General features: G+C 44.2%; 2 pseudogenes; both read right to left on the reverse strand.

Annotated features, from left to right (window-relative positions):
* LOC139254082 (zinc finger protein 239-like) overlaps nt 1-15,516 on the reverse strand; it is a 42,492-nt pseudogene that overhangs the window by 24,486 nt on the left and 2,490 nt on the right.
* Nucleotides 5,105-15,076, reverse strand: LOC139254087 (zinc finger protein 432-like; annotated as a pseudogene).

Consider the following 15,516-nt stretch of genomic DNA (forward strand, 5'->3'; position numbering starts at 1 on the left):
AACCTGCCGTGAGGTTAATAAATCTCTTATTCTCTCACTGGTTCTATCCTTCATTTGGAAAGGAATGAAACACTTGCAACTATCCAGCGAAATTTGCTCTATTTCTGTCTCCAGTCTTCTATTTCTTGACTGTTACTTTCACTGTTTCCTCCAAAACCATTTCCAATATTTGTGGACATTGTTTAGTGCCGCAATAACTAAGACATGGTCGAGTGTCAAAAAACAGAGACAGGGCCGAGTGCAGTATAAACAGAGACAGGGCCGAGTGCAGTATAAACAGGGACAGGGTCCGGTGTAATATAAACAGGGACAGGGTCCTATGTAACATAAACAGAGACAGGGTCCTATGTAACATAAACAGAGACAGGGTCCTATGTAACATAAACAGGGACAGGGTCTAGTCTAATATAAACAGACAGGGCCGAGTGTAATATAAACAGGGACAGGGTATAGTGCATTGATAACTGAGACAAGGCCTAGTTTTACACTAGAAACAAGTCTTTAATAATTGAAACAGTTTTTTTGCAATAACTGAAAGAGGTGATAGTGTGACACTCACAGAAGCCGGGTCTACTTTAACAATACCAGAACAATACATACTCTATTGAATACAACAGAGACAAGATCTATAGTTATAATAATAGAGGCGTGCACTAGAACTGGAACAACAAGGGCAGGTTATTTTCCAATCATCGCAGAGGCCAGGTCTAGTGTAACAATTCCAGAGACCGGGTCTCGTACAATAAGAGTGGAGACAGAGTCCAGATTAACAACAGCAAATGCATGGCCCACTGTGAGAGTAACAAAGACAGTGCTGGATCCAATAATAACGAGGCAGACCCTAGTGTTATACTGAACACAAGGCTGGATCTAGTGTGATGATCACACAGGCAGTATCTAGTGCACTCAAACAAAGATTGGGTCTCATCTAATAGTGTGTGCAAGTCAGGGCCTATTGCTATATTCTCATTCACCCATCACCCCTGTGCTCACTGACCTACATTGGCGCCCGGTTAAGCAACGCCTCAATTTTAAAATTCTAATCTTTGGTTTCAAAACTCTCCATGGCCTCGCCCCTCCCTATCTCTGTAATCTCCTCCAGCCCCACAACCCAACGAATACTCTGTGCTCCTCCAAATCTGTCATTTTGGTCATCCCCGATTTTAATCGATCCACCATTGGCAGCCGTGCCTTCAGCTGCCGAGGCTCTAAGTTTTGGAATTCCCCCTAAATCTCCACCTCCTCTTTCAAGATTCTTCTTAAAAACGACCTCTTCGATCAAACTTTTGGAAATCTGTCCTGATATCTTTCTCTGTGGCTCTGTGTCAAAACTGTTTTCTTATTGAATCGATTTTGTTAAGCACTCTGGAATGTTTCACTGCGTTAAAGGCGCTATATTAATGTAAGTTCTGGTTGTTTTGTTGTTGTAGTAAATGCTTTGTCAAATGTCTAATAACAGAGTTAGGGCCCACTGCAGTAAGAATGGGTGGGGTTAGTGTAATAACACAGGCACGGTCTAGTGTAATGGGAACAGGGAACAGATCATGTCAGCCTTGGCTCAGTGGTACCACTCTCAGCCCTGAGTCAGGGGATCGAGGGTTCAATTCCCAATCCAGAGACCCGAGCACATAATCTAGGCCGAGACTCCAGGTGCCAGTACAGAGGGAGTGCTGCACTGTCAGAGGTGCCATCTTTCAGAGGAGACATTGAACCAATGCCCCGTCTAGTCCCTAAGTTGGATGTAAAAGATCCCACGGCCACGATTCTGAGGAAGATCAGGTGGAGTTCTCCACGGTGTCCTGGCCAATGTGTATCCCTCAACTAACATCATTGCGAATGGATTATCTTGTCATCATTACATTGCTGTTTGTGGGATCTTGCTGTTCACAAATTGGCTGCGGCATTTCCTACGTTACATCTCCTCTCCATTCACTCTCCACCCCAACTCCTCCTTCACCAGTACTCTCCAACTCCCCAACCTCAACTCCTTTTTCATCCCTACTCTCCAACCCCCCCCTCCTCAGCCCAACTCCTGTTTCACCCCTGAAATTGAAGACAAACGTAGGTCCCTTGCAGTCAGAATCAGTTGAATTTATAATGGGGAACAATGAGATTGCAGACCAATGGAACAAATACTTTGGCTCTGTCTTCAGGAAGGAAGACACAAATAATATTCTGGAAATACTAAGGGACTGAGGGTCTAGTGAGAAGGAGGAACTGAAGGAAATCCTTATTAGTCAGGAAATTGTGTTAGGGAAATTGGTGGGATTGAAGGCCGATAAATCCCCAGGGCCTGATAGTCTGCATCCCTGAGTACTTAAGGAAGTGGCCCTAGAAATAGTGGATGCATTGGTGATCATTTTCCAACAGTCTATCGACTCTGGATCAGTTCCTATAGACTAGAGGGTAGCTAATGTAACACCACTTTTTAAAAAAAGAAGGGTGAGAGAAAACAGGGAATTAGAGACCGGTTAGCCTGACATCGGCGGTGGGGAAAATGTTGGAATCAATTATTTAGATGAAATAGCAGCGCATTTGGAAAGCAGTGACAGGATCGGTCCAAGTCAGCATGGATTTATGAAAAGGAAATCATGCTTGCTAAATCTTCTAGAATTATTTGAGGATGTAACTAGTAGAGTGGACAAGGGAGAACCAGTGGATGTGGTGTATTTGGACTTACAAAAGGCTTTTGATAAGGTCCCACACGAGAGATTAGTGTGCAAAATTAAAGCATATGGTATTGGGGATAATGTATTGACGTGGATAGAGAACTGTTTGTCAGACAGGAAGCAGAGAGTCGGGATAAAAGGGTCCTTTTCAGAATGGCAGGCAGTGACTAGTGGGGTGCCACGGGGCTCAGTGCTGGGACCCCAGCTATTTACAATATACATCAATGATTTAGATGAACGAATTGAGTGTAATATCTCCAACTTTGCAGATGACACTAAGCTGGGTGGCTGTGTGAGCTGTGAGGAGGCTGCAGGGTGACTTGGATAGGTTAGGTGAGTGGGCAAATACATGGCAGATGCAGTCTAATGTGGATAAATGTGAGGTTATCCACTTTGGTGGCAAAAACAGGAAGGCAGAATATTAGCTGAATGGCGGCAGATTAGGAAAAGGGGAGGTGCAATGAGACCTGGGTGTCATGGTACATCAGTCATTGAAAGTTGGTATGCAGGTACAGCAGGCGGTGAAGAAGGCAAATGGCACTTTGGCCTTCATAGCTAGGGGATGTGAGTATAGGAACAGGGAGATCTTAGTGCAGTTGTACAGGGCCTTGGTGAGGCCTCACTTGGAATATTGTGTTGAGTTTTGGTCTCCTAATCTGAGGAAGGACATTCTTGCTATTGAGGGAGTACAGGGATGGCTGGGCTGTCATATCAGGAGAGACTGGATCGACTGTGCCTGTATTCACTGGAGTTTGGAAGAATGAGAGGGGATCTCATAGAAATATATAAAATTCTGACGGGATTGGACAGGTTAGAGGCAGGAAGAATGTTCCCGATGTTGGGGAAGTCCAGAACCAGGGGCCATAGTCTAAGGATAAGGGGTAAGCCATTTAGGACCGAGATGAGGAGAAACTTCTTCACTCAGAGTTGTTAACCTGTGAAATTCTCTACTGAAGAAAGTTGTTGAGGCCAGTTCGTTAGATATATTCAAGAGGGAGTTAGATATGGTCCTCATGGCTAAAGGGATCAAGGGGTATGGAGAGAAAGCAGGAAAGTGGTCTTGTGTTGAATGATCAGCCACGATCTTATTGAATGGCGGTGCAGGCTAGAAGGGCTGAATGGCCTGCTCCTGCACCTATTTTCTATGTTTCTATGAATGGTGGTGCAGGCTCGAAGGGCCGAATGGCCTACTCCTGCACCTATTTTCTATGTTTCTCTCCAACCCTCCCTCACCCCAACTCTCCAAACCCCTCACCCCAACTCCTCTTTCACCCCTACTCTCCAACCCCCCTCCCTCCTCTCCAACCCTCCTCACCCCCATTTCCTCTTTCACCCCTACTCTCTAACCCCTCCTCATCTTCCATTCACTTCAATTGAAAAGAGATAGACAGGTTGTACCAGTGAGGATTTGAAATATATTTACAACAGATTCTAGATGTTCTTAGAGTCCTGATCTTTCTCTATCACTTGAGGAGTAAGATAACAGACTTTCTCCTGTGATTATAGAGCTGGAGTAGTGAGCCGTGATGTGTTTACTTGTTCATCTTGTTGACACTAAATCATTGCCAATTATTTGATGTGATCTGTATACTTTTATGTAGTTTTTTTTAAAAATACAATTGCTGAATGGATTCAAATTTAAATTGAACCCAGGTTTGAGGCATGATGCTCCAATCACACATCGAAGGTGAGAGAGATGCTGTGAGGCACACGCCAAGTCCAGCAACTGAAAGTGATTAACAGACTGGGTTTTGTGTTCAGTGATCCCGGGCGTGTTAACGATACCTTCCCTGGATATCAAGGCTAGGAGAGGCACTCTGGAAGATATGGGAAGCTGGGACTTGTCCCTGAGAGTAATCGAAGGTCTGAGAACTGAAATAATCTGGAGTCAGAAAGGAGAAAAGGCTAAAAAATGATAGTATAGTATTAGGCCGTCCCTCGTATCGAGGATGACCCACTTCCACACCAAAAATACATGAGTTCACAGGTGTTTCAATGAGGGAACTGACATTATAGGTCCCAAACTCCATGCTGAAGGGAGGAAAATGCCTGTGCATGGATTCTTTTAATGTGGGGCGGCCGTTGTACACCAGCCACCACACGGGCTTGACAGAGCTAGGTCTTGATCCAGTGGCAAGGGTTAACCAAGACTCTGCTGCACGGACCTAGTGCACACGCATGCTCCTACTATCCATAGATCGCAGTGTGGGCTGGCCCGTGCTGCCCCTGGGCCCTCGCCTCTTCTGGGCCCCGAACTCTCACCTCTCCTGAGCCCTGAACCCTCACCTCATGACGCTCCTGGGCCCCAATCTCTCACTGCTCCTCCGCCCCAATCAAAAATGGAGCAGTCAGAAACAGGTCATTAATTGGTCTCCTCTTATCTTGGAGATATCAAGTAACAACAGTTATTTGAAATATCAAAATATTAAACTCCTGCCTAGTTGAAGGGTTATCAGCAGAAACAAACACCAACTAACAGAATGAACACTGTTCATTAGGAGGTGAATAAAAGCAGCAACAACAGCAGAATCTAACCCCTGCAGTCACTTGTGAACTCGCTGGTGTCTCAGCAGGTTGGATGAGTTAGTGAATCCCTTCACACACTTCGAGCAGGTGAACAGTCTCTCCCCAGTGTGAACTCGCTGGTGTACCAGCAGGTGGGATGAATGAGTAAATCCCTTCCCACATTCAGAGCAGGTGAACGGTCTCTCCCCAGTGTGGACTCGCTGGTGTACCAGCAGGTTGGATGACTGAGTGAATCCCTTCCCACATGTGGAGCAGATGAATGGCCTCTCCCCAGTGTGGACTCGCTGGTGTACCAGCAGGTGGGATGATCGAGTGAATCCCTTCCCACATGTGGAGCAGATAAATGGCCTCTCCCCAGTGTGAATGCGTTGGTGTGTCAGCAGGTCGGATGAATAAGTGAATCCCTTTCCACATATGGAGCAGGTGAACGGCCTCTCCCTGGTGTGAACTCGCTGGTGTTTCAGCAGGTTGGATGACTGAGTAAATCTCTTTCCACACTCAGAGCAGGTGAACGGCCTCTCCCCAGTGTGAATGCGTTGGTGTGTCAGCAGGTTGGATGAAATAGTGAATCCCTTCCCACACACCGAGCAGGTGAATGGCCTCTCCCCAGTGTGAACTCGCTGGTGTATCAGCAGGTAGGATGAATGAGTGAATCTCTTCCCACACTCAGAGCAGGTGAACGGTCTCTCCACGGTGGAACTGCACTGATGAACTTCCAGATCAGAAGGGTAATTGAATCCCTTCCCACAATCCCCACATTCCCACGGTTTCTCCGTGGTGTGGGTGTCCTTGTGTCTCTCCAGGTTGGGCGATCAGTTGAAGCCTCGTCCACACACACAGCACATGTACGGTTTCTTCCCGCTGTGAATGGTGCGATGTTTTTCAGGCTGTGAAACTGGTTAAAGCTCTTTCCACAGTCAGTGCACTGGAACACTCTCACTCGGGTGTGTGTGTCTCAGTGCTTCTCCAGTCACACTGATGTTTGAAATCTATTCCCACAGACAGAACAGACAAACATTTCTCCTTCAGCATTCAAAGTCTGATGATATTCAGGTCCTGAGGAATCGAGTGATTCGGTCAGAACTTGATGCGAAGTTTGGTTTGAGTTTCCCGTCTGCAAATCCTGCCATTCTAATACCCTGGAAAGGAGTTTACAGAAACCATTACTGCAAGTACAGGACACAAATTCAGAACAGACAATTGTAGAATCCATGGAACATTCTTGCCTCTCTTGTTCCTCCAAAGCTGTAAATCCTCATCCCATACACTCTCCGTCCTCCCTGTGCTGAAATTCAAACACATCTCACGTCTGAAGACACCATATCCTCCACTACCAGTTTTCACCACCAACTCTGTCTGGGTTCAGTTCTACACTCACTGGTTCCCCTCCCTCTCCTCCCCTGAAGGTGCTGACTCTGGCTGGGTTCACTGGGACCGTGTAGCCCCGCCCACACTTTGCTGTTTTGCAAAGATGGCCACGCATGCGCTCCACATCTTGATGAATCTCGGTGGTGGCAAAGAAACCTGCAGCTTTCCTTTATTAATAACAATAATAAGAATAACTTTTATTGATATAGCACCTTTAATGTAGTCCAACGTCCCAAGGTGATTCACAACAGTGTTACAAGACGAGTTAGCCTAACATCTGTCACAGGACATTTGGAAAAGCATAATTCAGTCAAGCAGAGTCAGCATGTTTTTATGAAAGGGAAATCATGTTTGACAAATTTACTGGAGTTCTTTGAGGATGTAATGAGCAAAGTGGATAAAGGGGAACCAGTGGATGTGGTGTATTTGGATTTCCAAAAGGCATTCTATAAGGTGCCACATAAAAGGTGACTGCACAAGATAAAAGTTCACTGGGTTGAGGGTAATATGGCTAGAGGATTGGCTAACTAACAGAAAACAGAGAGTCGGGATAAATAGGTCATTTTCCGGTTGGCAAACAGTAACTTGTGGGGTGCCACAGGGATCGTTGCTGGGACCTCAACTATTTACAATCTATACTAATGATTTGGATGAAGGGACCAAGTGTAATGTAGCCAAGTTTGCTGATGATACAAAGATGGGTGGGAAAGCAAGTTGTGAGGAGGACACACAAAATCTGCAGGGGATATAGACAGGCTAAGTGAGTGGGCAAACATTTGGCAGATGGAGTATAATGTGGAAAAGTGTGAGGTTGTCCACTTTGGCAGAAATAATTAAAAAGCAAATTATTATTTAAATGGAGCAAAATTGCAAAGTGCAATTGCAGTACAGAGGGACCTGGGCATCCTTGTGCATGAAACACAAAAAGTTAGTATGCAAGTACAGCAAGTAACCAGGAAGGCAAATGGAATGTTGGCCTTTATTGCAAGGGGGGATAGAGAATAAAAGCAGAGAAGTCCTGCTACAACTGTACAGGGTATTGGTGAGGCCACACCTGGAGTACTGCGTACAGTTTTGGTCTCCGTATTTAAGAAAGGATATACTTGCATTGGAGGATGTTCAGAGAAGGTTCACTAGGTTGATTCCAGAAATGAAGGGGTTGACTTATGAAGAGAGGTTGAGTAGGTTGGGCCAATACTCATTGGAGTTCAGAAGAATGAGAGGTGGTCTTATTGAAACATATAAGATAATGAGGGGGCTTGACAAGGTGGATGCAATGAGGATATTTCCACAAATAGGGTGAAACTCAAACTAGGGGACATAGTCTCAGAATAAGGGGTCGCCCATTTAAAACTGAGATGAGGAGGAATTTATTCTCTCAGGTGGTTGTAAATCTGTGCAATTCTCTGCCCCAAAGATCTGTGGTGGCTGGGCCAATGAATATATTTAAGGCGGAGATGGACAGATATTCGAGCAATAAGGGAATAAAGGGTTATGAGGAGCGGGCAGGGAAGTGGAGGTGAGTCCATGATCAGACCAGCCACGTTCTTACTAAATGGCAGAGCAGGTTCGAGGGGCCAAATGGCCTACTCCTATTTCTTATGTTCTTATGTTCCCATTACACAGTACCAGATCTAAGATAGCCTGCTCCCGGATGGTTCCGCAAAGTACTGTTCAAGTAAACTATCCCAGATACACACGATGAATTCTTCCTCAAGGCTACCTTGGCCTATTTGATTTGTTCAATCAATATGAAGATTAAAATTGCCGATGATTATTTCTGTTCCTTTTTTACAAGCCTCCATTATTTCTTGATTAACAGTGTAGCTATAAACTTTGCCCGCCAGTGAGTGTAGTATTTATTCTGTATCTCAGTCTCTGGTTAGCGAGTGTGGCTTTTCCTTTATATCTGTAAGTTTATGGTATGGAAGAGAGGTTTTCACTCTGTGCCTGTCAATTACTGGTAAGTGAGTGTGGGTTTCATTCTGTATCTTTCATTCTCTGGTATGCAAGTGTTGGGTTTACACAGTCCCTGTCAATTTCTGATATGCGAGTGTGGGTTTTACCTGTGTCTGTCTGTTTCTGATATTTGTGTGTGGGTTTTACACGCTATCTCTCAGTCTATGGTATGTGAGTGTGAATTTTACTCTGTATATAACAGTTTTTGGTGTGCGAGTGTGGAGTTCACTCTATACTTGTCAGTCTCTGGTATGTTAGTTTGTGATTCCTCTATCCCAGTCAGTTTCTGTTATGTGAATGCGAGCTGTATTCTGTACCCATCGGTTTCTGAAATGTGAGTGTGCATTTTACTCTGTCCATATCTGGTTCTACTCTGTGATTGTGGGTTTTCGTCTGGCACTGTCAATTTTTGGTATTTGTGTTGATTTTCTTTGTGAGCGCGGTTTTACTCTTTATTTGTCAGTGTTTGATATGTGAGTGTGGGTTGTAATCTGTATCTGTCAGTTACTGGTGTGTGAGTGTGGTTTTCACTCTCAACCTTTCAGTTTTTGGTATATGTGTGGATTTTATCTGTAAATTTCAATCTCTGGTAGGTGAGTTTTACTCTCAATCAATTTCAGGTAATGTGGGCTTTAATCTGTACTGGTCAGTTTCTGGCACATGAGTGTGAGTTTTATTTTGTATCCATCAGTCTATGTGTGAGTATTATTCTGTGAATGTCAGTCTCTGGGATATGTATGTGGGTTTTCCTCCTGTCAGTTGCATGTTATGTGAACGTGTGTTTTATTCAAGTGTGAATGTGGATTTCACTCTGTACCTGTCAGTCTCTTGTGTGAGAGTGTGGCACTTTTTATCTGTACCTGTCTGTTTCTGTTATGAGTGGGGTTATATTCTATATGTCACAGTTTCTGTTATGTGAGTGTGGAGTTTACCACATTCTACCTGTCTGTCACTGGTATGTTAATGTGTGTATGTTTTCTGTACCTGTCAATGGCGATATGAATGTTGATTTCATTCTGTGCCTTTAAGTGTCTGGTACAGCTGTGGTATTGTGGGTTTGACATTGAATCAGTCAGTCACTTTCAGGTAAATGTTGATTTTACTCTCTACCTGTCACTCTCTGGTATGTGACTGTGTGTTTTATTCTGTATCAGTCCATCTCTGGGAAGTGAGTGTGGGTTTTATTCTGTACCTATCTGTTTCTGATATTTGAGTAAGGGTTTTAATCAGCACCTGTAAGTTTCTGTTATGGGAGCGTGGTTTTTAGTCTGTATTTCTCAGTCTTTGGCATGTGAGTGTGGGTATTACTCTGTATCTATCAGTCTCTGGAAAGCAAACGTGTTTTTTTCTGTACCTGTCAGTTTCTGGTGAATGACTGTGGAGTTCACTAACTATCTGTCTCTGGTATGTGAGTGTGAGAATTTGTCTGTAGCTGTAAGGGCCTGGTATGGGAGTGTGGGTTTCACCATCAGTCAGTCAGTCAATCTCAGGTACTGGAAGTGATCGTGATTCTCTCTCAATCTGTCATTCAATGTGTCTGAGTATATGAATCATTATGTTTCTCTCAGTCTCTGGTACTGTTTGAGAGTGAGGGATTGATTATGTATCTGTTAGACTGGTGATGTGTGAGAGTGTGGGATTGATTATGTATATGTTAGACTGGTGTTGTGTGTGAGTGTGGGATTGATTATGTATCTGTTAGACTAGTGATGTGTGAGAGTGTGGGATTGATTATGTATCTGTTAGACTGGTGTTGTGTGTAAGTGTGGAACTGATTATGTATATGTTAGACTGGTGTTGTGTGTGAGTGTGGGATTGATTATGTATCTGTTAGACTAGTGATGTGTGAGAGTGTGGGATTGATTATGTATCTGTTAGACTGGTGTTGTGTGTAAGTGTGGGATTGATTATGTATCTGTTAGACTAGTGATGTGTGAGAGTGTGGGATTGATTATGTATCGGTTAGACTGGTGATGTGTGTGAGTGTGGGATTGATTATGTATCTGTTAGACTGGTGATGTGTGTGAGTGTGGGATTCATTATGTAATTGACAGTCTCTTGTACTGAACTATTCTTGCTCTGTGTGACTGTTGAATTTAGTTCCTTCTCCACCTGCTGTAGACGGATGATAGTTTGCGATTATCTGTGACTGTCTCAGGAGGAGGTTTGGTTCAGTCCATTACCTCCGTTTCTCTGCTCTTGTAAGTTAGCTGTTGGGTTTGAGAGTCAGTGTACAGACACCAGTGTGGATTGACACCGTGTCAGTGTCTAACTGATCGTGGGTGAGTGTAAGGGAGTGAAATTGGATCTGCCTTTCATTGCGATATGATTGGATTTTGAAACAACACATTATTGTACTGTTCCAAGTGACTGTGGGATGCATAATATAACTGGAAATTTGGATCACTGTGTGACTGACAGCTTCTGCTGCCTGTGACAATATGATTGAGGTCAGTTCTGTCTCTCTGCGCTGAGTGTGATAATGTACTTACTGTGTGTGAGAAGGAGCTGCCTGCACTGTTCCTTGTGTTCTGGGTGGAGTAAAGATCAAATTTATTCTGGCTTGAAGTATTTTGCTCTGAGAATAATAATAGGAGAACACTATTAGTTATGATATGGACAGGTGCCTGTAGACTATAACAATAAAGTTATAATTAATGTGTTTCTTTATAATAAAGTAAAGTATCTGGAGAGAGGAATCTGCGATACAAACAGTGACATTGTCTGACCTCACTGCAGTACAGCGACACTCAGATTCACCACACCAGGTGTGTAGGATGGTTCTATAGTAAGTTATCAGCATCCAGACACAACCCAAACCCAGCACTGGTCCATGAATGGGACCACCCGATTGGCACAGTCCAGGTTTATATCTCCCACTCCCATGGGACTACCTGCAAAATTCTGAATCGCTTCCTGGAATATAACCACAGGTACCTGGGCTGTACAACAATTGTTCTCAGTCTATTGGAACCGAGTTAAGGGCCTGTGTCATTAACAGAATGTCACAGTGACTCGATGCTGATGTATCTGAGGGAGCGACAATGTATCTCTCGATCACCAGCCACAGGGTTCTGGAGAATTCAACGCACCGAAATAAAATAACCGATTATTGAAATGTCTCCTGTCACACTCCTCTCCTGGTGCCTGCAATAGATGCATTTTGTGAAATTCCTCATATCTTCACTATCAGGCTGTGTTTCCACTGTTCACTGTACAAGAACAGATGCGGTGAGATTGGAACTGAATCAGGAACATTCATTACTGATTTGGGGAAAGAAAGCAGCAATGATTTCAAAGAGCGAGGTGATTTACTTTCTCTGTTACCTTACACCGTACACACAGCCCGAGAATGGCCTCTTCCTTCCCCCACTCACTCCGTGTTCCGGAACTAGTTCCTACTCCACTCTGCTTCTTACAGACAGTCCCCGACTGCCGTTGAACTTACCCTGACACAAAGCCCATCTGCGGACACAGTCCCAATGCGATGAACTGCTGTAAGGAGGCTGATGTTTGCTCCCTTACTCGGGCCCGGGATATCTCTACTCCCTGATGTGTTCAACGATCATCAGCCCAGCACAGAGGAAACGGCAGCCGCCGACAGAGCTGGGGGAGGGGAGCTCGCCTGGGCCCTTCCCGTCGGTTTAAACACTGTGGGGAGGGGAGGAGCAGCATGTATTTAGCACATGCTCAGACCATCTTTTTGTCACAAATTAAATTAGCAAAAATAGGATTGTTTCATAAGTTGCTTTTATCACTAATTAAATGGGCCACACTGAGAGCATGTTAGTTATCATCCGAATTACTGAAGAAACAATTGTGTGAGCCTGACACTGACATCGGTAGTGGGTAAAATGATGGAATCAATTATTAAGGATGTCATAGCAGTGCATTTGGAAAGAGGTAACATGATAGGTCCAAGTCAGCATGGATTTGTGAAAGGGAAATCATGCTTGACAAATCTTCTGGAATTTTTTGAGAATGTTTCCAGTAGAGTGGACAAGGGAGAACCAGTTGATGTGGTATATTTGGACTTTCAGAAGGCGTTCGACAAGGTCCTACACAAGAGATTGATGTGCAAAATTAGAGCACATGGGATTGGGGGTAGTGTGCTGACATGGATTGAGAACTGGTTGTCAGACAGGAAGCAAAGAGTAGGGGTAAATGGGTACTTTTCAGAATGGCAGGCAGTGACTAGTGGGGTACCGCAAGGTTCTGTGCTGGGGCCCCAGCTGTTTACACTGTACATTAATGATTTAGATGAGGGGATTAAATGTAGTATCTCCAAATTTGCGGATGACACTAAGTTGGGTGGCAGTGTGAGCTGCGAGGAGGATGCTGTGAGGCTGTAGAGCGACTTGGATAGGTTAGGTGAGTGGGCAAATGCATGGCAGATGAAGTATAATGTGGATAAATGTGAGGTTATCCACTTTGGTGGTAAAAACAGAGAGACAGACTATTATCTGAATGGTGACAGATTAGGAAAAGGGGAGGTGCAAAGAGACCTGGGTGTCATGGTACATCAGTCATTGAAGGTTGGCATGCAGGTGCAGCAGGCGGTTAAGAAAGCAAATGGCATGTTGGCCTTCATAGCAAGGGGATTTGAGTACAGGGGCAGGGAGGTGTTGCTACAGTTGTACAGGGCATTGGTGAGGCCACACCTGGAGTATTGTGTACAGTTTTGGTCTCCTAACCTGAGGAAGGACATTCTTGCTATTGAGGGAGTGCAGCGAAGGTTCACCAGACTGATTCCTGGGATGGCGGGACTGACCTATCAAGAAAGACTGGATCAACTGGGCTTGTATTCACTGGAGTTCAGAAGAATGAGAGGGGACCTCATAGAAACATTTTAAAATTCTGACGGGGTTAGACAGGTTAGATGCAGGAAGAATGTTCCCAATGTTGGGGAAGTCCAGAACCAGAGGTCACAGTCTAAGGATAAGGGGTAAGCCATTTAGGACCGAGATGCGGAGGAACTTCTTCACCCAGAGAGTGGTGAACTTGTGGAATTCTCTACCACAGAAAGTTGTTGAGGCCAATTCACTAAATATATTCAAAAAGGAGTTAGATGAGGTCCTTACTACTAGGGGGATCAAGGGGTATGGCGAGAAAGCAGGAATGGGGTACTGAAGTTGAATGTTCAGCCATGAACTTATTGAATGGCGGTGCAGGCTAGAAGGGCCGAATGGCCTACACCTACACCTATTTTCTATGTTTCTATGTAAGAGTGACTAAACTGTTCTACTCGTTCCATCAGTCTCTGGTGTGTGAGTGTTTCGCTGTCAGTTTCTAATAGGCAGGTATGGGTTTTACTTGCATATTATTGTTCAGATACATCGATGTGGGTTTCATACTGTACCGGTCAGTGTCTGTTTATGTGAATGTGGGATTTATTCTGTAACTCTCTGTTTCTGGTATCAGAGTGTGTGTTTTATTCTGTACCTATCAGTTTTTGTGAAGTGAATGAGAGATTTATTCTGTACCTGTCAGTCTCTGCTATGTGAGTTGTGTACCCGTCAAGTTTTGATATGTGAGTCTGGGTTTTATTCTGTACCTGTCAGTTTCTGGTATGTGAGTGTGTGTTTTATCATGTACCTGTCAGTTTCTGGTATGTGAGTGTGTGTTTTATCACGTATCTGTCAGTTTCTGGTATGCGAGTGTGTAGTTTAACCTATATCGTCAGCTTCTGGTAGGTGAGTGTGGATATTGACCAGTACCTGTCAGTTTTTTGGATTGGAGTATGGATTTTATTCTGTACCCGTCTGATTCCGGTATGGGAGTATGGGGCTTAATCGGTACCTGTCAGTTTCTGATATGTGACTGTGGTTTTAATCTGTACCGGTCACTTTCTGGTATCCAAGTGTGGATTGCATTCTGTACCCGTCAGTTTCTGGAATCTGGGTGTTGATTATATTCTGTACCTGTCAGTTTCTGCTATGTGAATGTGGATTTTATTCTGTACTGGTCAGTTACTGCTGTGTGAGTGCAGGAATTAATATGTACCTCCAGTTTATGATATGTGATTGTGTTTTTTTTCTGTACCTGTCAGTTTGTGGTAGATGTGTGGGGTGTCAGTTTCTGGTATTCAAGTGTGGATTTTTACCTTTATATGTCAGTTTGCGCTATGTGAATGTGGGATTCATTCTGTAGCTCTCATTCTGGGGTAAGTGAATGTGTGTTTCCTCTGTACCTGTCAGTTTCTGGTATGTGAGTGTGGGTTTTATTCTGAACCTGTCATTTTCTAGTATCTGAGTGGGATTTATTCTGTATCTGTCAGTTTCTGGTATGTGAGAATGAGTTTTATCCTCTGTGAATTTTTTTCTCTCATTATATTGGATGAATGCGATTCAGAAATATTTTGAGTAGAGATGAGCTATTAGTACATTATATAATCCATGTCAGTCTGTGGTACAGTGAGTGAGTGTGGGATTCATTCTGAATCTGTCATAAATGCAAGTGTTTGTTGTTGCTGTAGAAATGAAGATTTTCAGTTACTTACGGTGGTTAACATTTACGCAGAAGAAAATGTCAGAAGCAGCCTCGTGGATAACCATCGGGAAAGTGCTGTTACTGGTGAGATCACGATTTGCTTGATGCAAACTTCGCTAATAACTCTAGAGGTGATGGAAAAGAAAGCAACATTTTGGGGACGTTTGAGCGAGATGAGAAAACATAATCAGCGCGAGGAGCCCGATCAGAGAGCTGGCGGGCAAGAAGCATTGAGTTCCTGTTTACTGCCCGATGCTATTTCCAAAACAACGGGGAAGAACAGTCCCTGGATCTGGGAACTTGAGGAGGCCTTTCAGCACATGGAACCTGCAGGCAAATCATCCCTTTGAGCCTGTTACATAAGGAACAGGGGGAGGCCATTCAGTCCCTCGAGTCTGTCACATAAGGAACAGGAGGTGGCCATTCAGTCCCTCGAGCCTGTTACATAAGGAACAGGAGGAGGCCATTCAGTCCCTCGAGCCTGTTACATTGGAACAGGAGGAGG

This window comes from Pristiophorus japonicus, unplaced genomic scaffold, assembly GCF_044704955.1.
Source record: "Pristiophorus japonicus isolate sPriJap1 unplaced genomic scaffold, sPriJap1.hap1 HAP1_SCAFFOLD_532, whole genome shotgun sequence".
Taxonomy (NCBI): domain Eukaryota; kingdom Metazoa; phylum Chordata; class Chondrichthyes; family Pristiophoridae; genus Pristiophorus; species Pristiophorus japonicus.